Consider the following 20,191-nt stretch of genomic DNA (forward strand, 5'->3'; position numbering starts at 1 on the left):
AATGGCACTCTTCCCTGCAGCCTCCACTTTCCTTAAGACCTGATCAGCAAAATGAAACCCAACAGCATCTGGAGATTTCCTGGGATGAAGCCAATCAGTCTTCAAGATACAGGCACCAAAATAGCAATAAATGCAGATGCAGCATCTGAACCACAACTCTGCAGTACAGTATCTGGGAGTAAAGTCAAGCTACTTCTTGCTTCCCAAATTGAGTGGCTCCATCAGTGCCAGGGCAGCTAGGAATACTCTGCTGGTCACCTCTGTTACAAACTTTCTAGGACTTCAAGCATCTGGGCATCACCTTTGCTAAGCTGCTAGTCATGACTAACAACTTTTATCAATAGTATTTTGATCTCAATCAAAATAGTATTCTCAGGAAAAATATAAACAAAAAGTCAACCACATTTCTTGAACCTCAAAAAAAAAAAAAAAGTCCAGATGATGACATTTAGAACTTCGTTTTACACATGTGGAACAACCTTAACATCAGGAGGTGCTGGGAGATGGATGGATGGATGGATGGATGGATGGATGGATAGATAGATAGATAGATAGATAGATAGATAGATAGATAGATAGATAGATATTGCAGGAAAACTGACACCATTCAATACATGCTAATGAACAACCAGCCAAAACAATTTTGTTATGCAACAATACTTGGTTTCTCTCCTTTGCAGCATCTCATGCCAAGGAAGGATTATAGCAACAGCAATTTGTTTCAGATTTACTCTGTCAGATCAGCTGCTGATAGCTTCAGACCACCCTAATCTAGGAGAGAAAATGAAGCTCTCTGTTGACAGAAGAGCTGTTTGCGATTTTCCTGAGGCACTTCATTGTTTATGTAAAACCTTTAAGGAAGGCAAGGGTGATATGAACTCAAACTCCTTCTTAGAAAGATAACCAAAGAGACTTCAGATTTACAATTCCGCCTCAGTTCTCCTCATGAGATACTGCAATCTTCTTGACTCAGATGAAATGCTACTCTAAACACCAATTGTGACCACAGTGCCCGCTACTACAAAATATTTGGTTTCTTCTCATAGAACACTAAACAGTGGCTTAGCTTTGGGAGCTGTAAATAAATGAACTGCATTTTGAAACAAACCCCAGAGTTTACATCATCTTACCTATAAACTGTAAATTAGGTGCAATGGAAGTTACATTAGAACTTTATATGCTACTTAGAGGTAAGGTTTTCAAACATGTCTAAGGAATTTAAATATCCAATTCCTATTAATTTTAATAGAAAGCTACACTGAGCTCCCTCAGGTAGTTTCAAAACCTTAATCTTAACAGACCCTCTTATAAACCCTAAACCTATTAGATCCTTGGAGAGATTCCCACTGAGTTTAGGAGATTTGAATCAGGCTCTCATCACCTTTCCAGTCCAAGGATCTCCTTCTCAGGCATCTGAGACCACAGCATAGCAGCAGGGCCCCAAATGCCTTCCTAATTGCAATCCCCTAATCTGTCCTTGCAACATTTTTTTTTCCCTAGAAACAGAGCAAAAAAGGCAACTGTTGTGCATAAACCAACTTAACAAGGCCATGTACGACTCCTGCACCCACCCAGAGTCTGTAGATGTGAAGACTTTCTTGGTTGAGGAAGCTGACAGCTGCTGTAGCCTCTTTACATGCCCAGAAGGAGCAAACCCCAGGACATCTTGTCCAATAACTTCAATGCTAGGAGAGAGACCCAGAGGAGGGAGTTACGTTATTTTATACCAAGGTCAGCAAGACTGTCAAGCAGCTTCATTCCAGGACCAAGCCTTGGCTGAGCAGGCTGTGTCCTTTACCTACAGCATCATTTGAAGGAGATAGTTGATTTTCCATCTTTTCAGGAGTGAGTTCTTTTTCCACAGAACTCACTGGAAGCATAAGTTAAACTGACGTTTCCTTCATACACAGGATTTAAGTTTGTTTTTTCTTCACAGAGACAATGCTGTTTGAGAGTCCAGATGACATAATGCAGTATATTGCAAAAATGAGAAAATAACCACAGGTAATTTTAAACCAAATACAAAATTATATTAGTTGCACTTGACTTTAAAGCCAAATTTTGGATTAGAGTTCTATTTATTGGCAATTCTGGGAAAAGGTTTCAGTATAATCCCCAGTTAATTAAACCTTTGCTAGTGAATTTCCTTTGTCAACACTGCATTTAATGTGAGAAGTGCTTATACCTGCTAGATCATCAAAACCTGCAAAGCTAATAGACTCAACTGGAATGTAAAAAACAGGGAGGATTTTCATAAAACTTTAATAAAAGGTTTTCGCCTAGAATGGTGTAGGGTGATTCCTTTAAAAACAACTCTACTATTACTGTTCTCCAGTTTCCAAATTCTTTTTTTGCCATGAATTTGACAGACAGCTACACTAAATATATATATATATATATATCGTGAGGTGTTTCTTGGAAATGTTGCACAAGTAAAAGAAAAAATTGAATTGTAAAATCCCTAGAAACCTAGCCAAGCTGAGTCTGAGCTTTAGATCCTTTTGGTCTCATGCAGTGGTTACAGAGTCAGATAGATGCCAAAACCCAAATAAACTGGCCAGAGAGAAAAGCAGTGTCAACCACTACTAGGGAACATCTAGAGGAGAGGCTGGTGTAGCTCCATGCACTGCTAAAAACAGCAGGTTTCCCTTGGTGTCTGGACTCCCAGTGCCCAGCTAGAGCCTGGCAGAGAGAAGATCTAATCCAGCACACCCATCCCACTCCACCCCAGGGGCAGTCTGGGTTTAGCTGGGTAGGCATATCTGCATGGGAGGCATCTGGAAAAGCCACCTCTAGTGAAAGAGCTGCAGGGTGGCATTTTCCTGCATATTTTTCTGAGACTTTTTGCAAAAGGTGAAGTTTTTGTTTCTGTTTGCATGTCTCTCAGAAATGCTCTGAGGCTCTCTCTTGCTGGTAGCACTATTTATAGTATAGGAAAAGTATTTCCTTCTTCAGGAATTCAAAGTAAAAATGCTTTTGAACACCGCTACATGACTCTTTTCCCCACAACTTGGAAAACTACAGTTTTGTAGTCAGCCCCAACACTACTTTGTTTCCCTTCCATCTGATGAAATGCATCTTAGTCTACCATGTCATTCCTGTACCTGGTTATCAACCTGAACTTTAGGTACTCCCTTCCTTCTTCTTCTGCATGAAGCCATCTGCCACAAGGGTTTGGGATCCAGCAGTGAGAGAGACTTTTAAAAAATCCTCCTGTTGCATGTAGCATGTGCTGAGACAGGACTTGGGAAATTCAATTAATGCTTCCATGAACACAAGTAATGTATGAACGTGCCTGTGTGCTGTGTGCTTCTCTAAGAAACCTTAGAACTAGGATTAAAGTGACTTTCGGGTCAAGCTGGATGATTGCACTAAAAAAGAAACCCTTTATTTTTCCTTGAAAATTTTAAACTCTTCATTTTAACCATGTTGACTTTGTGTTCACAAAAACAAGAATGCTCATGGAAACAACACTAAAAATATTTTTAAATACTTGGGAAAAGCAAATTCTGAACTCCTACAAAAAATATTTGCTGTGGAAATCTCATTCCACTCACCCAGTCAGGAAACAGAAATACACCGTATACATTGTACAGCCATTACAGCTCTTTGAAGTGTGCCAAGAACTACTCATAAATTAACTACAGACATAGAACTTTGTAAATAAATTTGATTAATAACTAATCAAAATATTCTCAAAGGCAACTTTAATGAAAAAAAAGTGGAAACATTTGTTGGAAAATAAGGTATTACAGACTGCATCTCTAGTTTGACTGCCCAGTTATCTGAACAACTGTGTTACTTTCTGCCAAACGTATTCTGTCGGACTGGTAAGAAAAACTTTTGCTTTATTTTCCTTCCCTTTGACTTGCCTCATTGCTAGCTGAGTTTCTCACAACAGAAAAATCTTAGGAAATAGGGGAACTGCCCTTCAACAAAGATGTATCCCTGGGTACAATCCTACACCAGCACACAGACCTCATCTTGATTTCTTGCAAAATCCCCTTCTCACATTTAGGCTGAAATCTTCATTTTCAGAAACACCTATACACAGGCTTAAGGTTCTCTGAAACGTGCCTTCATGTGCTGCAGACCTGTGACTGGCTTTAAGCACACTGTAAGCTTGCTTTTCTACAGAAATGCTTTCCTGATCTAAAGTTTAAGCAGCCAGGTACTGGACAGAAGAACAGCTGCATCATCATTTTTGCATCTAGTTTATTACCATCTATTACCTTCTAGTTAAAATCACCATAGTGCAACATTTTCTAACACTGTACAACTGATCATATCCTGAAAAATCATATAATTAGTCTGATATCAGACATTAGGTGAGAGAAAGCCAAAGGCAGGATATTTGCAGCTGGGACTCTGCTTGAGAATTATATCACCCTTGTCTTCATTCTTCTAGAAGAATGGGTAGAACAAACACAAGCAGAATGACAGATTTCAGTGATAGATGGATGATACATACATATTCCTTGAAATACGAATTCACTTCAAACCCCACTGAAGCTAGTTCAGTGTCAATGAATTAGGTGGTTGAATTCCTCTTCAGAGGCAGGGTGAGGAGAAATCAGCATTACATGTCAGCAGTCAGTGCTACCTAAGTAAACAAGATTAAAGGAAAATTGCTATCTATCTGAAATCCCAAAGCTTTCTAAGTGCAAAAATTTTTCTTCCTTTCTCATGTTCTCATAAAATGTTTCAGTGATAGAGTTATTTTAAAGATTTTCTACTGGCTGGAAGTTCAGCTATAGTGTAAACCTCCCTTTTGATTTCTTCTGGTGAATAAAGGTAAATCAGTTACTGGATCAAAAAAATAAAAAGTTGTCACATTTCACAAACAGGTAGAGTTGGTCCATCCAAAAAATCTAGTTTTCAAAAGTAAACAAAACTGATAGGAGAAGAATAGATGATAAAACCTGGAAATGCTTCTGAAAAATAATTTATTACGCTGAGAAAAAGACCCAAAAACACTACTGCACAACTGAAGGTGACAACTTTGGCTACAAATGCATTTTCACTCAATGGCAAAGAAGAGGGGAAAAAAACCCGTAATAGAGTCATAAATAACAACTTCAAGTCAAAGATACAGCAAACAATACACCCAACAAAGTGTGGAAAGCTGATAGAGAAGGCCAAAGATATTCACCTGATCAGGCTGTCAATAAAAATAATCATAATAAGACCAAAAGCAAATGCAATGTAGAAAGAGTTGGCAGGGGTTAGAATATATAATAAAAGTGCTGTAAAAGCACAGAGATTCAGGTCAGAGGCAGCAACATTAAAGTTGGAATCCTGGAAGGAACCAATGTTCATGGGAGCCAAGGGGTCAGTGTGGCCCTTGTTAGAGCTACAGCACAGCATGATTTTCTGGTAAAAGGGGTGAATATGAGGGTGCAGGATAACAGAGTAAGCAAAAAAGGCAAAGGAGAGTGTGAAGCCATGAAAGCAAGATGGGAGGAGTGGGATGAGGGAGTCCTGAGCTCTCTCCAAAGGCCACCATGCCCCACCAGAACAGTGAGCCAAGGTAAGGGCTGCCATTTCTCTCTTCTGACTGTGGACAGGGACCTCAAGGGGCAACAGAGGGCATTGGGGCCAGGGAGTCCCCTGCCAGGTGGTACACTGGTTTGCAACACAGACAGGTTGCCTCTCCCATAAAGGTCACAATCCAGGTATTGTCCTGATATTTCTTTTGAATACTTACCAGCCAGTCATTCCATTGCATTTCTGGAGCCCACAAATACATTCGTACCTCAAGTAGGATGGCTGGGCACCACAGCCTGCAGAGCTCACAGGTTTCTTCTGCTCTCCCTGAAGGAGGGTCCTCCAGTCCAGAGCCTTTTTTTGGCTGAAGAGACAGACTTCTTTGATTTACTTTCTGAACACTGAGTTTTATTGTGATTTGCAATGACTCAGCCCTCAACATTGAAGTGTTTATGACATTTTAAAATATTAAGAAATATAATAGTCACAAGTATAACATAAATAAATTTAAATATAATAAACTCCTCTTGCTTCCAGCCAACACAAATGATGAAATGAGAAACTCAGGGATTGTCTGCCTGAAGAAAAAGAGACTAAATACACTTCTATACACACAGAAGCCAAGGGATTTCTCCCTCCTGGGAAACATCTTGGGACTTAACCCCATACACCAAGAAAAGATTTTTGCTGTTGGTTAAAAGCAATCTTCCTTAGTGCTGTTTTTCAGAAGCCCATCACAGATGACCCAGCTGAAGGAACGCTCATCTGCAGACACCTCAGTAAACCACTGCTCAAGGTTTGGGCAAAGAGAGGGCATTTCCTAAGCCCTAGGTTTTCAAGCACTCGGGGCCAACCAGCATTTCTCCTGCTCTTATGCTATTCCCCACATTGGAATCTGTCTCCCCATTTTAGGCTCAGTCTGTAAACTCTCCAAAACAGCTACGGTGCCCTGGTTTATGCTGGCATTGTGCTTAGCACCATGAGACCATGGCCTGTGACAAGGCTCTCCAGCCACTGTCATGAGACTGGCAAGTAAAGACTGCAGGTGCAGCACTGCTACCACCATGTGCAGGCAAGAAATGTAAAGAGCAAAATGAGTATAACTGGGATACTGGCTATTTTAGAGGGAAATACCAAGATCTGCCATTTCTCTAATAGAGAGAAATTTTATAGACAGAGACACAACATTATACCGGTGGGTAAGAGAGAGGAACCTAGACTTAAAATTGGGGGAAAAATAGTTCTCAAGAGGCAGTTTTCTTAGTGTAAAAAAGAATTTTCTAGGGAAGTAAGATGGCCTTTAGTTTTTAGGCTGTTAAGTACTGTATGGGACAAAACCATTCACAGATACCTTGTCACAAAGAATCTTGTACTGTGAAAAATTAATAAATTATGCAGAATTTTCCTTCTCTGGAGAATATAAACGTATACAGCTATCTTCTTTTTCCTTTTAGATGTAATATGATAAGAACATCAGTCTCTTTTGAGAGTACTAACTCTTCAGAAATATTGTCCAAAGAGTCCAGAAGTATTTTCAGCCTAGTTTCAGTTAGTGGTTCACGTTGACTAAACTATGTTCAAAAATAACAAGACATTTCTTTGGCTCTGCTTCTATTTGAGGAAAACATTTTACACTTAGAAAAATAAAGAACAAGAAATAATTATTCTTGGTTAGCTAAGCACTCCAGCAGATTTTTCACTCTCTGTCTATGAAACTTTGAAGAGTCGCTGATATTTATATGTGTATTTTAAAGCAAGGTTTGGCTCAAGGAAAGAAGCAAAACAATCCTATCTCTTCTTATGATATCATTCAAATTTAAATTTAAATTCTAATTTTTATTTTCTATAATCACGGTTATTTCCATCACAGACAAGACAGAAACATCTCAGTAACTGCAGTCACATCAGCAGAACACAGGGAAACAGTGTTAAACCATGTATTTTCTGACTTGAACATTGACATTTGATTCTTCTGGATTAAATTTGCATAATACACACTCTAGATACAGTCAAATAATTATTAAGCTCTTTTAAAAAAATCTAGTTTCAATGTTTGATAAGAACAATTTCATACTTAGACTAGACAGGGTTAAGCTTGTCCATGAGCACTGGGCTATTACAGAGCCCAAATCCTTTGCCATCCTTTGAAATTCTCTGAAGGGGCTAGACTTCTGCACTGGGATCTGTACATCATAGAATTACACTGTATTTGAGTATTTTTATATTTGCTGGCTTAAAAAAAACCAACCAAACGAACAACCTTTTACTACTTTGAAAAAAAAAAAAAAAAAAAAAAAAAAGCTTTTTATTACTAAAATACCTTCTTGCAGTGCTGAAGTCCCTGAGCTCAAGTTCAACAACCTGAGCTAATGCTCAAAGCTAAGAATATTCTCACAAACACCCAAAGAAGTGGTTTGTGTCTCTGGTTGAAAATAACCTATTTAGTAGAGTGAAACCTAAGCCAAGCTCATTTTCTTCTCTGGCTAGGAGAAGAAAAAAAAATAATTATTGCAGCCTTTTCTCCCAGTGCATAAAAGTGTGTAAATAAGTTCTCATCACTTTATTTTGTGGAAGTACAAATAATTCTTTATAGGTGAGTTTCCCATTTATATTTGTAATTGTGTAGTGGCCCCATTCTGTTTCATGCAGCTGTTAGAATACTGAATCAAGTAATTGTCCACTATTTATAATTTCAGAATGAGCATGAAGTATTGCCCAGTTCTTCTAAATCAGACTACTTGGCAGAACTGGCTTAAGATAAAATAAAAAGAAATACAAACAAACTCTGGAAAATATCTTTGTGAAACCTGCAGAATTTCAAGGACCACTTATGAAGGGCCAGAGTCTCTGCCACTACCCATCAAGTAGTATCTGAATTCCTTAAGTAATCCCACTGAATCCAGTGGGAAAGCTCACAGAGTAAGGTACAACTATTGTGATTAACAGTGGCAGAATATGACCTTAGGGTCATTTTAATAACCATTCTAGGGACTTGCTATTTCCTATGGACCCCTTTTCATAATACGTTCCATAAAAATGAGCTCTAGAAAGATACAGTTTCTCCTGCTCTAATATTCCAGACATTTGGAAACTCTAGTAAGACTAAAGCACTGCCTGCTTGTCCTGGTGATGTGAATGCCCACCAGAACACCTTTATGCCAAGGGCCATATAAATGACAACAGTAAACTGTGCCCTGTGGCTCTGTCCTGGAACTGCCCTGGCTTTTCACTGGTGAGAAACCAAGACCACAGGTCTGACATTGTCCCCCTGGTCTGCAGGTCACAACATTCCCTACCTGGCCTACAGGTACCTGCTTTGGAGAAAAGGGAATGAGAAAAAATAAAGGTGAGAAAGCTTTTTTAGATTGTTTTGTTCACTATCATCCGGAGGCAAGATTATTCCCTACAGGATATTCTTCAGTACTTTATCTAGTCTGGTTCCAAACCTCTGTGGCAGAATACAGTCCAAAACTGAACAAACTTGGTAAAAGTGTGAGAAGAAATTTACATTATCCCAGCTGCAAGCCTAAGGGAATACTTTGTCCATTTTAATGCTTAAATGCTTAAAAGTCCATCTCTCTTCAGAGCACAAAGCTGACATTTTAAGCACTAGGTTCTCTTCAGCTCACATTAGCCCTTAGCAGGGCTGCAGTCGTAGATACCACACGTGCCTCCAGGACCAGAGCTGGGCTGAGGAGCTGCCACACAGGTGGCAGAGTAGGATTTGTATGAAAGAGTTATGTAAAACCTTCAGAAAAGCACAAAAGACGTATTTAATCTTCAGTATCAGGAAGTAGAGAGGACGTTAAAATATACACTTAGCTGCAGAATGAGCCCCATGGCTGCATTACCAAGGTACCAGCTAGGCTGGCAGCCAGTGCAGCGATGTGACTACATCTGCTATGAAACTCCCCTAAAGCAAGGAAATGCTTGTAGCCCAGAGACTTATTTCAAGCTCAGTGTTACCTTACTGGGAGGAAAAGATGCTAATGACACTGTTGATTTTGCTAGGGGAAAAAGTTCCCAAGTCCCTCACTTAGGGACTGTTGCAGGGAAAGAATTGCATGATCTCAGAGTAACTTATCATAAAATCATAGAATGGTTTGGATTGGAAGGGACCTTAAAGGTCCCCTGGTTCCAACTCCCCTGCATGGGCAGGGACACCTCCCACTAGATCAGGTTGCTCAGGGCCCCAGCCAACTTGGCCTAGAACACTTCCAGGGAGGGAGCATGCACAACTTCCCAGTGTCTCACCGCATTCACACTAAAGAATTTCTTTCTAAAGTCTAACCTAAATCTACCCTCTTCCAGCTTAAAACCATTACCATTAACTTCTGCCCTTGCAGGTTCTCACTGCAAATGGACAGCTCCTGCAGCCAGCAGGCTTTGCTGGATCAGGTACCCTCCATGGAGGACACCACAGGGAAGTAAATACAAGTCCCAAACATAAGCATTCCCTTCCAGTATCTTTACTGATGTGTCAGCCTTAATGCTGAAGTTTTAACTTGCTCCTGGTTATACTTTTTGCCCAATGTCATAAGTAAGTTTATACCATGAGATAAAAGTAACACACAAAAATGTCAAACGATTCCTTAAGTACCAGTTTAAAATTCTGGTGTATCAACAAAAAGTGTCATCCACAGTGCAGAAACAGGTAAACAGAAGTTGTTGATAGTATTTAAACAGTAGAAAATATAAATCTGGTCTGCTCTCTCTCCACATTATCTGCTGGCTGTTGTCTCTGTGCAATAAGAAAGTAGCACACGTAGTTTGTGTACTGACCTGTTCTAGCACAGAAAAAATGGAAAAAGTAAAAACCAGCTGGCGCTGGCGCTGAAAAAATATTTCAGGTTTTGAGTGCAAACTGTAATATCCTACAGAGATTAATATAAGCATGCCAGGTTTATGGTTATTTGTTATTAAGCTTCTGGGAAAATAGAACAATATATCCTGATAGTTTAAAATACTTATTAGATCCTTTGAGTCACTGATTATTATTCAGCTCATATTTCTGTCACAGTATTTCAAATTTACCTGAGAAAGAGCATTCTGAATTCATAATGTTACAAAAAAAATATGCCAAAATAACATTTTTACCCTTGAAAATGACACTTAAATGCTGAACACAGCAGACTCCCATAAAGATACCAGCCAGGAAATGGAAGGCAAGAGCAGGAGACAGCTAACAATAACTTTGAAATGACCCTTAAACATCAGCTACCAAATGATGCTCTCAGGATGGCACGGATTGTATTTCCCATAATGAGAAATAAAAGCCCATCGTATTCTGCTCAAGTGAATGATTTGCTTTGGTCACAGGACTGAGAAGCTAAATATTTCCAGCAAACATAGATACTTACAAAGTCCTGGTTTAGTTCTTCTATTGGCCTTGGGAGGGCAAGAGTAACCTGGCCTGTTCCATTTCAAGTGTAAACAGATCTCTCCTAGGTAAAGAGGGAAGGGTAAATTAATTAGCCAGCTTTTCTTTTGTCTTACAAAGCTGTTTGTTGAGATGGGGAGGAGAGGGGAGGGTGGCTGAAGAAACAAAACAGTCCTAGCATAAGAGACTTTAGTAGTACTACACCTGAGTACGAAAAGACGCCATCTGAATTCAGAGAAATAGCCTGCACACAAACCCTGAGCAGTATTGGAGCACAAATTCTGTTATCTGAGATCAGTTTTGATGTATATCAGGAGCACCTGATGGCCCAGCTTAGAACAGGCTCTATCCTGGCAGGTATGGAGAACACTACTGAGGAGTTCACCACTTCAGTAAGCAAGACAGAGCAAGAGTAAGCAAAAATTATTAACCACCACAGCTTTAGGTTTATAATTCAGCAATTCTGCTGAGGGAAAACAAACAAACAACAACAACAAACCACAAAACAAACAAACAAAAAATCAACTAAATACAACAACAAAAAACAACCCAAAACCTGCATTAGGTAGAGAGCCATGCTCTGAGCTCAGCCAGTGGAGCACATCCAGTTTCATACAGCTGTATCCATGATCAGAATTTGATTCCAGCATTACCTTGAGCTTAAAGAAAATCTCAAGGTATGACTTCCCAGTAACAACAGAAGCTGAGAGGAGCAGACCTCTCTCGCTGCAGGTCTCCCTGTAGCATGTTTGGCAACCTTGTTAGTTCCTATGAAGAACCCTGTGTTCAGATCTCCATCAACAACTTCTCAGAGTGGATATTTTATGAGATCTTTTGACAACTGTTAGTGTGTTAATCCCCAAAGAGAAGAAGAATGCCAAGAAGATGGAGATGGAGATGGAGACAGAGACAGAGACAGAGACAGAGATAGAGATAGAGATAGAGACAGAGATAGAGATAGAGATAGAGATAGAGATAGAGATAGAGATAGAGATAGAGATAGAGATAGAGATAGAGAGGTGAAAAAGCAACCCTGGGTTTAAAATTACTGAGAATTTCAGCCTAGAGATTGAAGTGGGGCTAAGGAATCAGCCCAGGCCCCTCCTCCATCCTCAGCCAGATCTGCATCCAGCATTCCTCTCTATGTTTACAGCTAAGGAGAAATCAAACTACCTACATAGTATTATTTTAGCATAAATGAACAGGAAGACTGCACCAAAATTGATGACCCAGAGGCTGTTGCCCCTCCCTGACTGTACTGTATATGCAGAGCTTTCAAGACTCCAATTTATTAGTTTGTCAGAAACTTCAGTTATTTCCATCAAGTCGAGTTTTACATTAAACATTCCTCCACCTAATTGGAACCATGCGGATACATTTGGGCAGCATCCATATTCCTGCTCAAATAAAAGGGGTACTTTGTTACAAATTCAGCATACTTTGCTGTTAAATTATATTTTGCTAGCGATTACAATTAAATATGAAGTTCACACTTAATAGCAGACCTTGTAATCATGTGAGAGTAGTTCTCCTTCCGCTAACATCATGCGTGGGTGAGAGAAAGGAGAGCCCTGCAGCCTCATTTTAGTAATGAAATAAACAGTTCTTCTGGTGAGCAATTCAGGGATTTTAAAACAGGGCAGTGGCAGGATGGAAATTGTTTAAGAAGCTTATTTAACCCTCTCACCTGCTACTTCTAGCTCTCTCAAGAATTACCCACCACCCAACGGCAGGTAGACAGGAGAGGCACAAAGAGATTTGGGAAGGGATCAAGGAATGGTGTAGGGGTTGCTTGTGTCATTCCTGGGTTTGTTCTTGCTTTTAGTCCCCTTGCGAAAATTGTTGAGGATAGCAAGGTCATAAGTGTAGAAAACTGTTTAATTCTCTCTTTTCCCTCAGTTGAATTCTGATTTATAACATTCCTCTAAAAATGTACTGCATTTCTGGCATTTGCCTTAAAAAAACAGGTAATGTTCTTCTGCAAATGGAGATTTCATTTTAAATTTCATTTGTGGTTTTAGATTTTTATGCTTGTTCCTGTTAGCTGTAAGTGTGCCTGTTATGGAAAGCTATCAAGTGGTTTCAGTGGAAGATGAAGAGGAGATATTTGCTATGGAAAAGAGGATTTGATCCTTCAGTCAGTACAAAGCAGGCTCTTCCCATTTAAGAAAGAGAATGTGAAATATTGCAACAATTACATATATGGTGATATTTTTACTATCCTGAAACATGTTTCTACTAACATGTCATGAAATTATAGAATAGAAATTACAATGAAAAACACGAAATATAAACCTTACAGGAAAACTTTCTCATTCTAAATCCATATTTATTTTTTTTCATAAAAGAAAGCTTTAAATTGGATTTGCACTTGAAGAAAACTTATGAAAGAATCTAGGGGACTAGATCTGAGGAGACACTGGGATGAAATGAGCTTTACTAAAACAAGGAAAACCCAAGATTAAACTTATGAAAGTATTTCTGCCTGGATCAAGCTAATTTCCTGGTCTTTGCCCTTAAAACCTCTTGTCTTGCAAATGAGCCTAATTTCCAAGCTGCCTATTTAGAAGCAACTGGAGCTTGTCCCTCATGTACAGTTGATACTGCCCAGCTACTGTCACCCATCTTTCAACTCAAGGCATGCTCTGCTTTCCTTCCACTAAGCCAGGTTCCATCTGTTTGAAAGACAGCTTCAAGCATGTCCAACTCAGAAGAAAAGCAGATGACAAGACTGATGCTGGGTCAGCAATCAAAAGGAACTGCCCTTGCTGATGACGGCATCTATTCACATTTGTGGTCACACGTTAGTGGCCACTTGGAGAGGTGTCACAGTGCGTGGGGACAGAGTTAATGTCACCAGACACGTGGCTTCCAGACCAAGACTTGCAGTGCATACAGCAGAAATCTGCACAGAACATCTCCTTGCGGCAGCATGGACTTTTAAAAGAGTTCCGTGTATTTCTCACTGCACTGTTTTCCAGTTGCAATTTCATTTTAGGTTGAGAAAGAGATTTTCTTTACACTGGGGGCATTTCTAAGAAAATTACAAACATGACTGCACAGACAGCACATCAAACTTTGGAATCTGTGGTGTTTCAATTGTTTTGAAATTTTATAAATTAATGATCCCTAAAACATTCTAGAAATTCCACTGCTTTTTTATGAAGTCCCAATGAGTCCCAAAGGACTTCCCTGACCAACACCTCGTGGTTTGTTTCCCAGAGATGCTTGGTGCCATTCTCCAGCTCGTGCTTTCTCCAGAGACGGCCAGATTTCCCTAAAGGCAGACAACACAAGGAAATTGCAGCTGGAGACACAAAATCAGAAATATCTGCTGAGCCTGAAGCACCATGTTCCTTTCAGAGCTTGAATCCAAGTTCCCATCATCCTGCAAATATGCCTGAAAAAGTACTGCACTGAAAATGACTCTGCTTTGCAGCTATAGATGCCTTCTGCTCTTTAAGCCAGTCCCCTTCAACAACACATATTCTCATCTGTGCATTTTTAATGGAAGCATAATTTTTGTCATATGTTATAATGAATAGCATACAACTAAACGGTGCGTGTACGACTGTAATTCCATCTGGGATTTTGTTGACATTGATAAACCACTCACATTTTGCTTTTGTGGTTCATGCCATTACAGCAGCTCAATGGGATTACAATCCTGTTAAGTATAGCTGGTCATAGGCATTATAACATATGATAATTACTGTATGTTTTATTAAATAAAAGGGTTAAATTTAAATATGTAATTTAAAAGTCTCATCAATGGTCTGATAATATGGTATTAAAATTATCTTTATGTTATTACCTGAGTGGTTTATTTATTTTGTGTAAGATTCCTCATCTCAGGCAATGAAAATACCTTAGTTGGATTTAATTATATCTATACTGAGGGACCAAAGCATTTCCCTTGTAATTTTGTGGCATCACTACTTTTATAGGATATGAAAACCAGAACACTGCACTGCCCAGAAAGGAAAGTGAACCAGACAAGTCTAGCAATTTCATAGTCTAAACCAAGTTAAAAAATACACAAAAAAGCAGATAAACAGTGAAACTGTGGTTTTACTCTTTTTTTTTATTATTATTTTTTCATTTGCAGAAACTAACAGTGATAGCAGTGGCACTGCCAGGAATTGTTTAAAATATGTAACAACATTTTCCTTTAATTTGATTATAATTAATAGATCAGCCAACCCATGTGTGCATTTCTCTCAAAATGAAGCGTATGTCAAGACACGTTTCCCTCTTGTCTGCAAGTAGAGCTATGAAACCTGTGTGAACAGGAGCTTTCATTCTTCTGCACTTAAGTCCCAGGTTGTTTGGATCACCACGGGATTGAAAAATTTCAGTCATGTATCCTGTTTCTAGTGTGGCCTCACTCCGCTAATTGCCATTTAGTTCACAGTGAAATAACTGCACTAATGACTTCAGCAAAGTCCAGATGTTCTAGGCTGGTTGGAAGGGAAATATATGTGATCTGAATTTTTCTGCTTATACAAACCACTGGGAATGGCCCCCGCTGCCTTGCAGAAGAGCAAGGATACTAAGTCTGATGTCCTGCTCTTTGGCTCTACCCAGTGTGCTCTGTGGAAAGGTTACGGTCTGTAACACCCCCTGGATTGGATTTTCAGATTTCACCATTTGCCACAAATAAACATACAGCAACACTGGCAGGAAAGTCACTAGGACAGGTCATGGCAACCAACAGAGACAGGGCACATGGGACAGAGTGCAGCTACACTGCTTCCCCTTCTCACCAGTGGCTTTATGGAGCTGCTGCTTGCCCAACACCTGCATGCCAGCCTCGGGTGATCCATCACTGCTCCTGGATAGTTGCTCTGTTAAGTCACAGGCACTCTCATATACTGGGAGAGAGTGGAAGTACTCACACCATCTCCAGTCAACAAAACTAGAGGAAGAAACTAGAGAGCAAGGCTGCCCAAATTATCAGTGGAAGTTCTTCTGCCAGAACCTGCATGCCCTGTGGATCATCATCTGGAGGCTCTGCAGGAGATGAGAGGCAGAGAAATTGGCAAAGCATCTGCTCTAAAAGCCAATCTGCCATTTAAAGTCTTAGGAGATAGTGGGGAACATTTGCCCTTTAATCCCAATTTCATGCATTTTCAGACTCTGCTCTAGACTAGAAAAAATGAAACTCAACTTTCAACATAATGGTTCTTCCACTCTGTGGCTAGGGCCTTCTCCATAGGACAAGATCTTTGCAGACATGTCTTTCATAACAAACTCTCCAAGTGGAGATCTGGTGTGTGCTGGCAAGAGATTTTTGTTAACAGTGTGTACCCCAGCTACCCAAATGACGTAAGTTATAGCTCTCCATAGAGCCTTTTGCTGGTATAAGAACATTTACCAGAACTGACGATTTAATTAGTGGTATGTTTCTTTTCTTCTCTTCCCATGTTCCTTGCTGACAAAGCTGCATATGCCAAATGCTTGAATGCAGACAGACCTATTACTTCTGGGGAAGCTGTGCAAGGTCCAGCAAACAGTTCCAGCATTGATTGTGGGGGAGGAGGGGATTGAAGCAATATAGCCATGATGTGCAGTGAAACCGTCTTCTGATGGATCCTGGGCAATGTCCAACACCAACACACAAAAATCTGGGGTGGGATTTAGGGCTGCAAGTTGCTCTTACAGAAGTTCTCTGGAGCTAAGGTGGAAGGAAACAGAAGACAACCACCAACGAAGCTAGTTTCTCAGTCATTTTAAATGCCTAAATCCTTTCAGTCAACATGTGTACTAAATTCTCATTAGCCTTAAGATATCACAATGGTCAGAAGACCTTCAGTAGGGAACCTTCCCACCAAATGTTGTCTTTATCACCCAGATACACCTCCTCATTTGATTAACCAACACAGGTTTTTCCTCTGTTAGCAGCCTACAATTACAACAACTTCTGGGAGGGTGAGATGGAAAGGGAGGAAGGCTCTGGGGAGCAAGTCTCTCTTGCACATCATTAATAACATTGTCAGCTAAATAATTAAATCATCCTCATTATAAATGCAACATGGAGAGAACACAACTTGATTCCAGATGGGATCTGCAACACTGACAATTTTTTAAAATATTGTATAAGTAGGCAAATTTGATCTGGAACCATTGAAAGAGTAGAATTGGAAGACCACCAGGTCATTTTTACAGAATTCCTTTTGTAAACGTAATGGCACTTTAATGGAAATTACACTATACACACACATAAACAAAAGAAAATTAGTGTATGTGATAATATTTTCTGCGGAGTACTGAAAAGTTACTGGAAAACCACTGAATAACTATGTAACCTTTTACAATATTGTCAGCTGAGTGATTTCCTGCTCCAGGAGCTGACACGGCCCTGCAGTTAATTCAGCAGGTTGCACTCAGGGGCTGTTCTTACGCATACAAGTGCTCTCAGTAGTTACTTGCTTGTGATTACATTAAGAGGGTAGAGAACCCACCCTTTGCTCTGCCAAAACCCAGAGACATGAAATAGTTTTGGTACTATAGGCAGACAAGAGAAATGACCACAAATAAGTTTTTTTGTATTTAATTTCAAACCTTTAGTTTTACCCTAGGATGAGGGAGCCAGAGCATCACTGCCACTGCTCCAGGCTTTATGGACAGCATTGCTACTGTAATACAGCTACTAATAACTTGTTTACCTCAGGATTGACAAACTAAATAATTCAGAATAAATTAATCAAGGAGCATAAAATGAACACTGGGCAACTCAGACACCAGGGCAGATCTGTAGCATTGGTACAACTACCAGAACTGCTGAGCAATTTCCAGCTGGCATTGCTAAACACAACTAGAAGGTGTTGTCACTTGAAAGCTATCACTTTTTAAAATATACTATCCTGAATTAAAATGCTGTGGAGGAGGTGGCAAGAGTCTTCTGGTGTATTAGGTGGTTTCATTCCAAATAACTGTATTTCAAGGATAAATAATCTCCAAACCAGATTTAAGAATTTCCATATCACTTTCCACTGAAACCAGTGAGAATGAAGGGCCCAACTGTGTAAATCCACTTGCTAGTTCTTCCTTTGAAAGTAGTGGCAGTTACAGACTGGCCATGTGGGCTGGCAGTCTCATGGATTGCAATTTCAGCTTTGGTGTATTTCCAGCTTGCATGCTGAGAGCAAAACTGCAGTTTTTAGGTAGTTGTGGCCAGGGTAAAGTGGCCATTTGGTACTCTACACATGCTATTTTAAGCACTGACCCCATCTTTGATCTTTCAGTGCCTTCCCTCACATAACAGAGCACAGCACACTTCTTTCTCTGTGGGAATTCCTGCATTTCTTATTTTTTAATTTTGGACAGGTGACGAATATTAGTGGCTGTTACTAAGACTGTGGCAGAAAAAAACATGGAAATAAAGAACTGAAGATGATTCAACTCAGGCTTTTTCTGTAACATATTGAAGCAGGGCTACTTAAATAGGGGACTCTGACTCGGACCTGGCTTGAGATAGCTTTGTTCCCAGCCCCACAAGGGCACATACGGCAGAGGTATGCAGACATCTGGGTTGGCTGTCAAAGGCTTTCCTTGCAGCTCCCAAGGAGCAGGCACTTCTTTTCACTCACCATTTTAAATACCTGCTTTAGGATGAGATTAAGTGACTCCTATGTTTGTTTTGCAGTGGCAATACGGAGAGTCAGGGTACTGTAGCCTTGTAGATACACAGATTTGATCAACCAGCCTTGAAGTCACAGAGACTAAGGGAGAGGTGAGGGTACTTACCAGAAGGAAGTCAAAAGCGATCCTGGCATTTTTGCCCCATGAACTGCTTCTGCATTTTGCTTTAAAGAGTCATTGAAGGAAAAAAAACAAAGTCCCAATAAATTATTATTACTAATTAAAATATTATATATAATATATACAATTAATTATGAAAAATGATTGAGAGAAAACATTAACCATTTGAGTAGCTGCTGTCTTGACTATATGCATACAACAAATTAGCTCATGTTTAAAGAGAAAAGATGTGTTTGGGCTTTTCATAGTCTGTTTGCCTTAATGTTATTCTACCATACTCTTATCTAACTACAGGAACTTTACTTGGAAAGGAGTATTTATTTTTTCAGTTGACCATAATTCCATGAGATAATTTTTTTAACATTGCCTTTAGGGTTGGGCTGTTTCAAGGCTATGTAGCACAACAGAATTATCTTACAAAAACCTCTGGAATTTCTTTGTGAATTATCTGTCAGGATCCAAATCTTAAAATACTGTTCTATTCTTCCCTGAGGTAATTTTTGATGATAGGAGCTAGTGAGCTTCTAAGCTCACTGCTCACAGCATCTTCAAGACATTTCCTTCCACTCTGTTTTGATCCTTTTGAATTATTTTGGAGGACTCTTTACCAAATATTCTGTAGATTAAACTTCAGCTCTATTTTTTACCAGTAGACTGTAACTTTGTGCACAAAGATCGGGATCTTTGATACATACATCTAATACAACACAATCCCTGTCCTAAAGAGCTTCCAAGCTAAGTAGATTAAACACACAGAAGAAATAAAAAGCTGCGCTATCGTCACTCTTTGCTGTTGGTGAGCTGAGGGACAGAATTTACTCTGTGTTTCACAGTCACCACTGGCAAAGCTGGTAAATGATCCAAGACCTGTGTTCTAACCGTAAAACCATGCTTGCTGTCCTGGCATAGAGAAAAACAAGAACATGCCAGAGAAGTGAAGCAAAGCAAACACCAAGCTGTAGAATGGGCCCCTAAAGTATTTTGTTCCCTGGAGAGAGATTAAAGTCTTGCGGTACATATAAACACCTGCCTAATGGTGACAGAATTGGATTTACTGCTTCATGCAGCAAAAATGCCTCGGAAATAAGATACTAGACATACTATTGAGATCATCCAAAACATACCGCATGTTGTAGTTATCACAAACTTCAGGTGATCAGCCTAAAACATCTGCAGCACATGTACTATCTCGTGAACACCAAGGCACAGCTCTTAGAAACTTTGCCTGGAACCCTCCAGAGATTGTAAAGTAGCTGAGACATGATAGACCCAAAAGAACACCTCAGTTTATGAGCCTACACCACTGCCCCAGCATAGCAGCTCCAGTGGAAGCACTGCCAAATGCCTTAGTTGAGCACCCTCTCCTTCAGTTTATCACAGTCTTAGGTTAGTGAAAACACATTTCTGAGGCTGGGATAATAAGCTTGAACAGAAACCTTAACACAGAACTGCTACACCTTTTCCTTTGGGAATCAACTATCTTCTACAAGCACTTCTGCCACAAAGTATTTCTGAAAGAAGAAAACTGGGCTTAAAAAATGTTAATCAAATACAACATTT

General features: G+C 39.7%; 1 long non-coding RNA gene across 1 annotated transcript in view; it reads left to right on the plus strand.

The window, feature by feature from the left end:
* Nucleotides 1–14,680, plus strand: part of LOC127382638 (uncharacterized) — a 30,656-nt gene extending 15,976 nt beyond the window's left edge. The window contains exons 2-3 of the long non-coding RNA XR_007889010.1: nt 1,937–2,004; nt 14,090–14,680. This is a non-coding gene — a long non-coding RNA (uncharacterized LOC127382638). The remainder of the gene's footprint in view (nt 1–1,936; nt 2,005–14,089) is intronic.
* The last annotated feature ends 5,511 nt before the right edge of the window (nt 14,681–20,191 follow it).

The sequence above is a fragment of the Apus apus genome, chromosome 3, assembly GCF_020740795.1.
Source record: "Apus apus isolate bApuApu2 chromosome 3, bApuApu2.pri.cur, whole genome shotgun sequence".
Taxonomy (NCBI): domain Eukaryota; kingdom Metazoa; phylum Chordata; class Aves; order Apodiformes; family Apodidae; genus Apus; species Apus apus.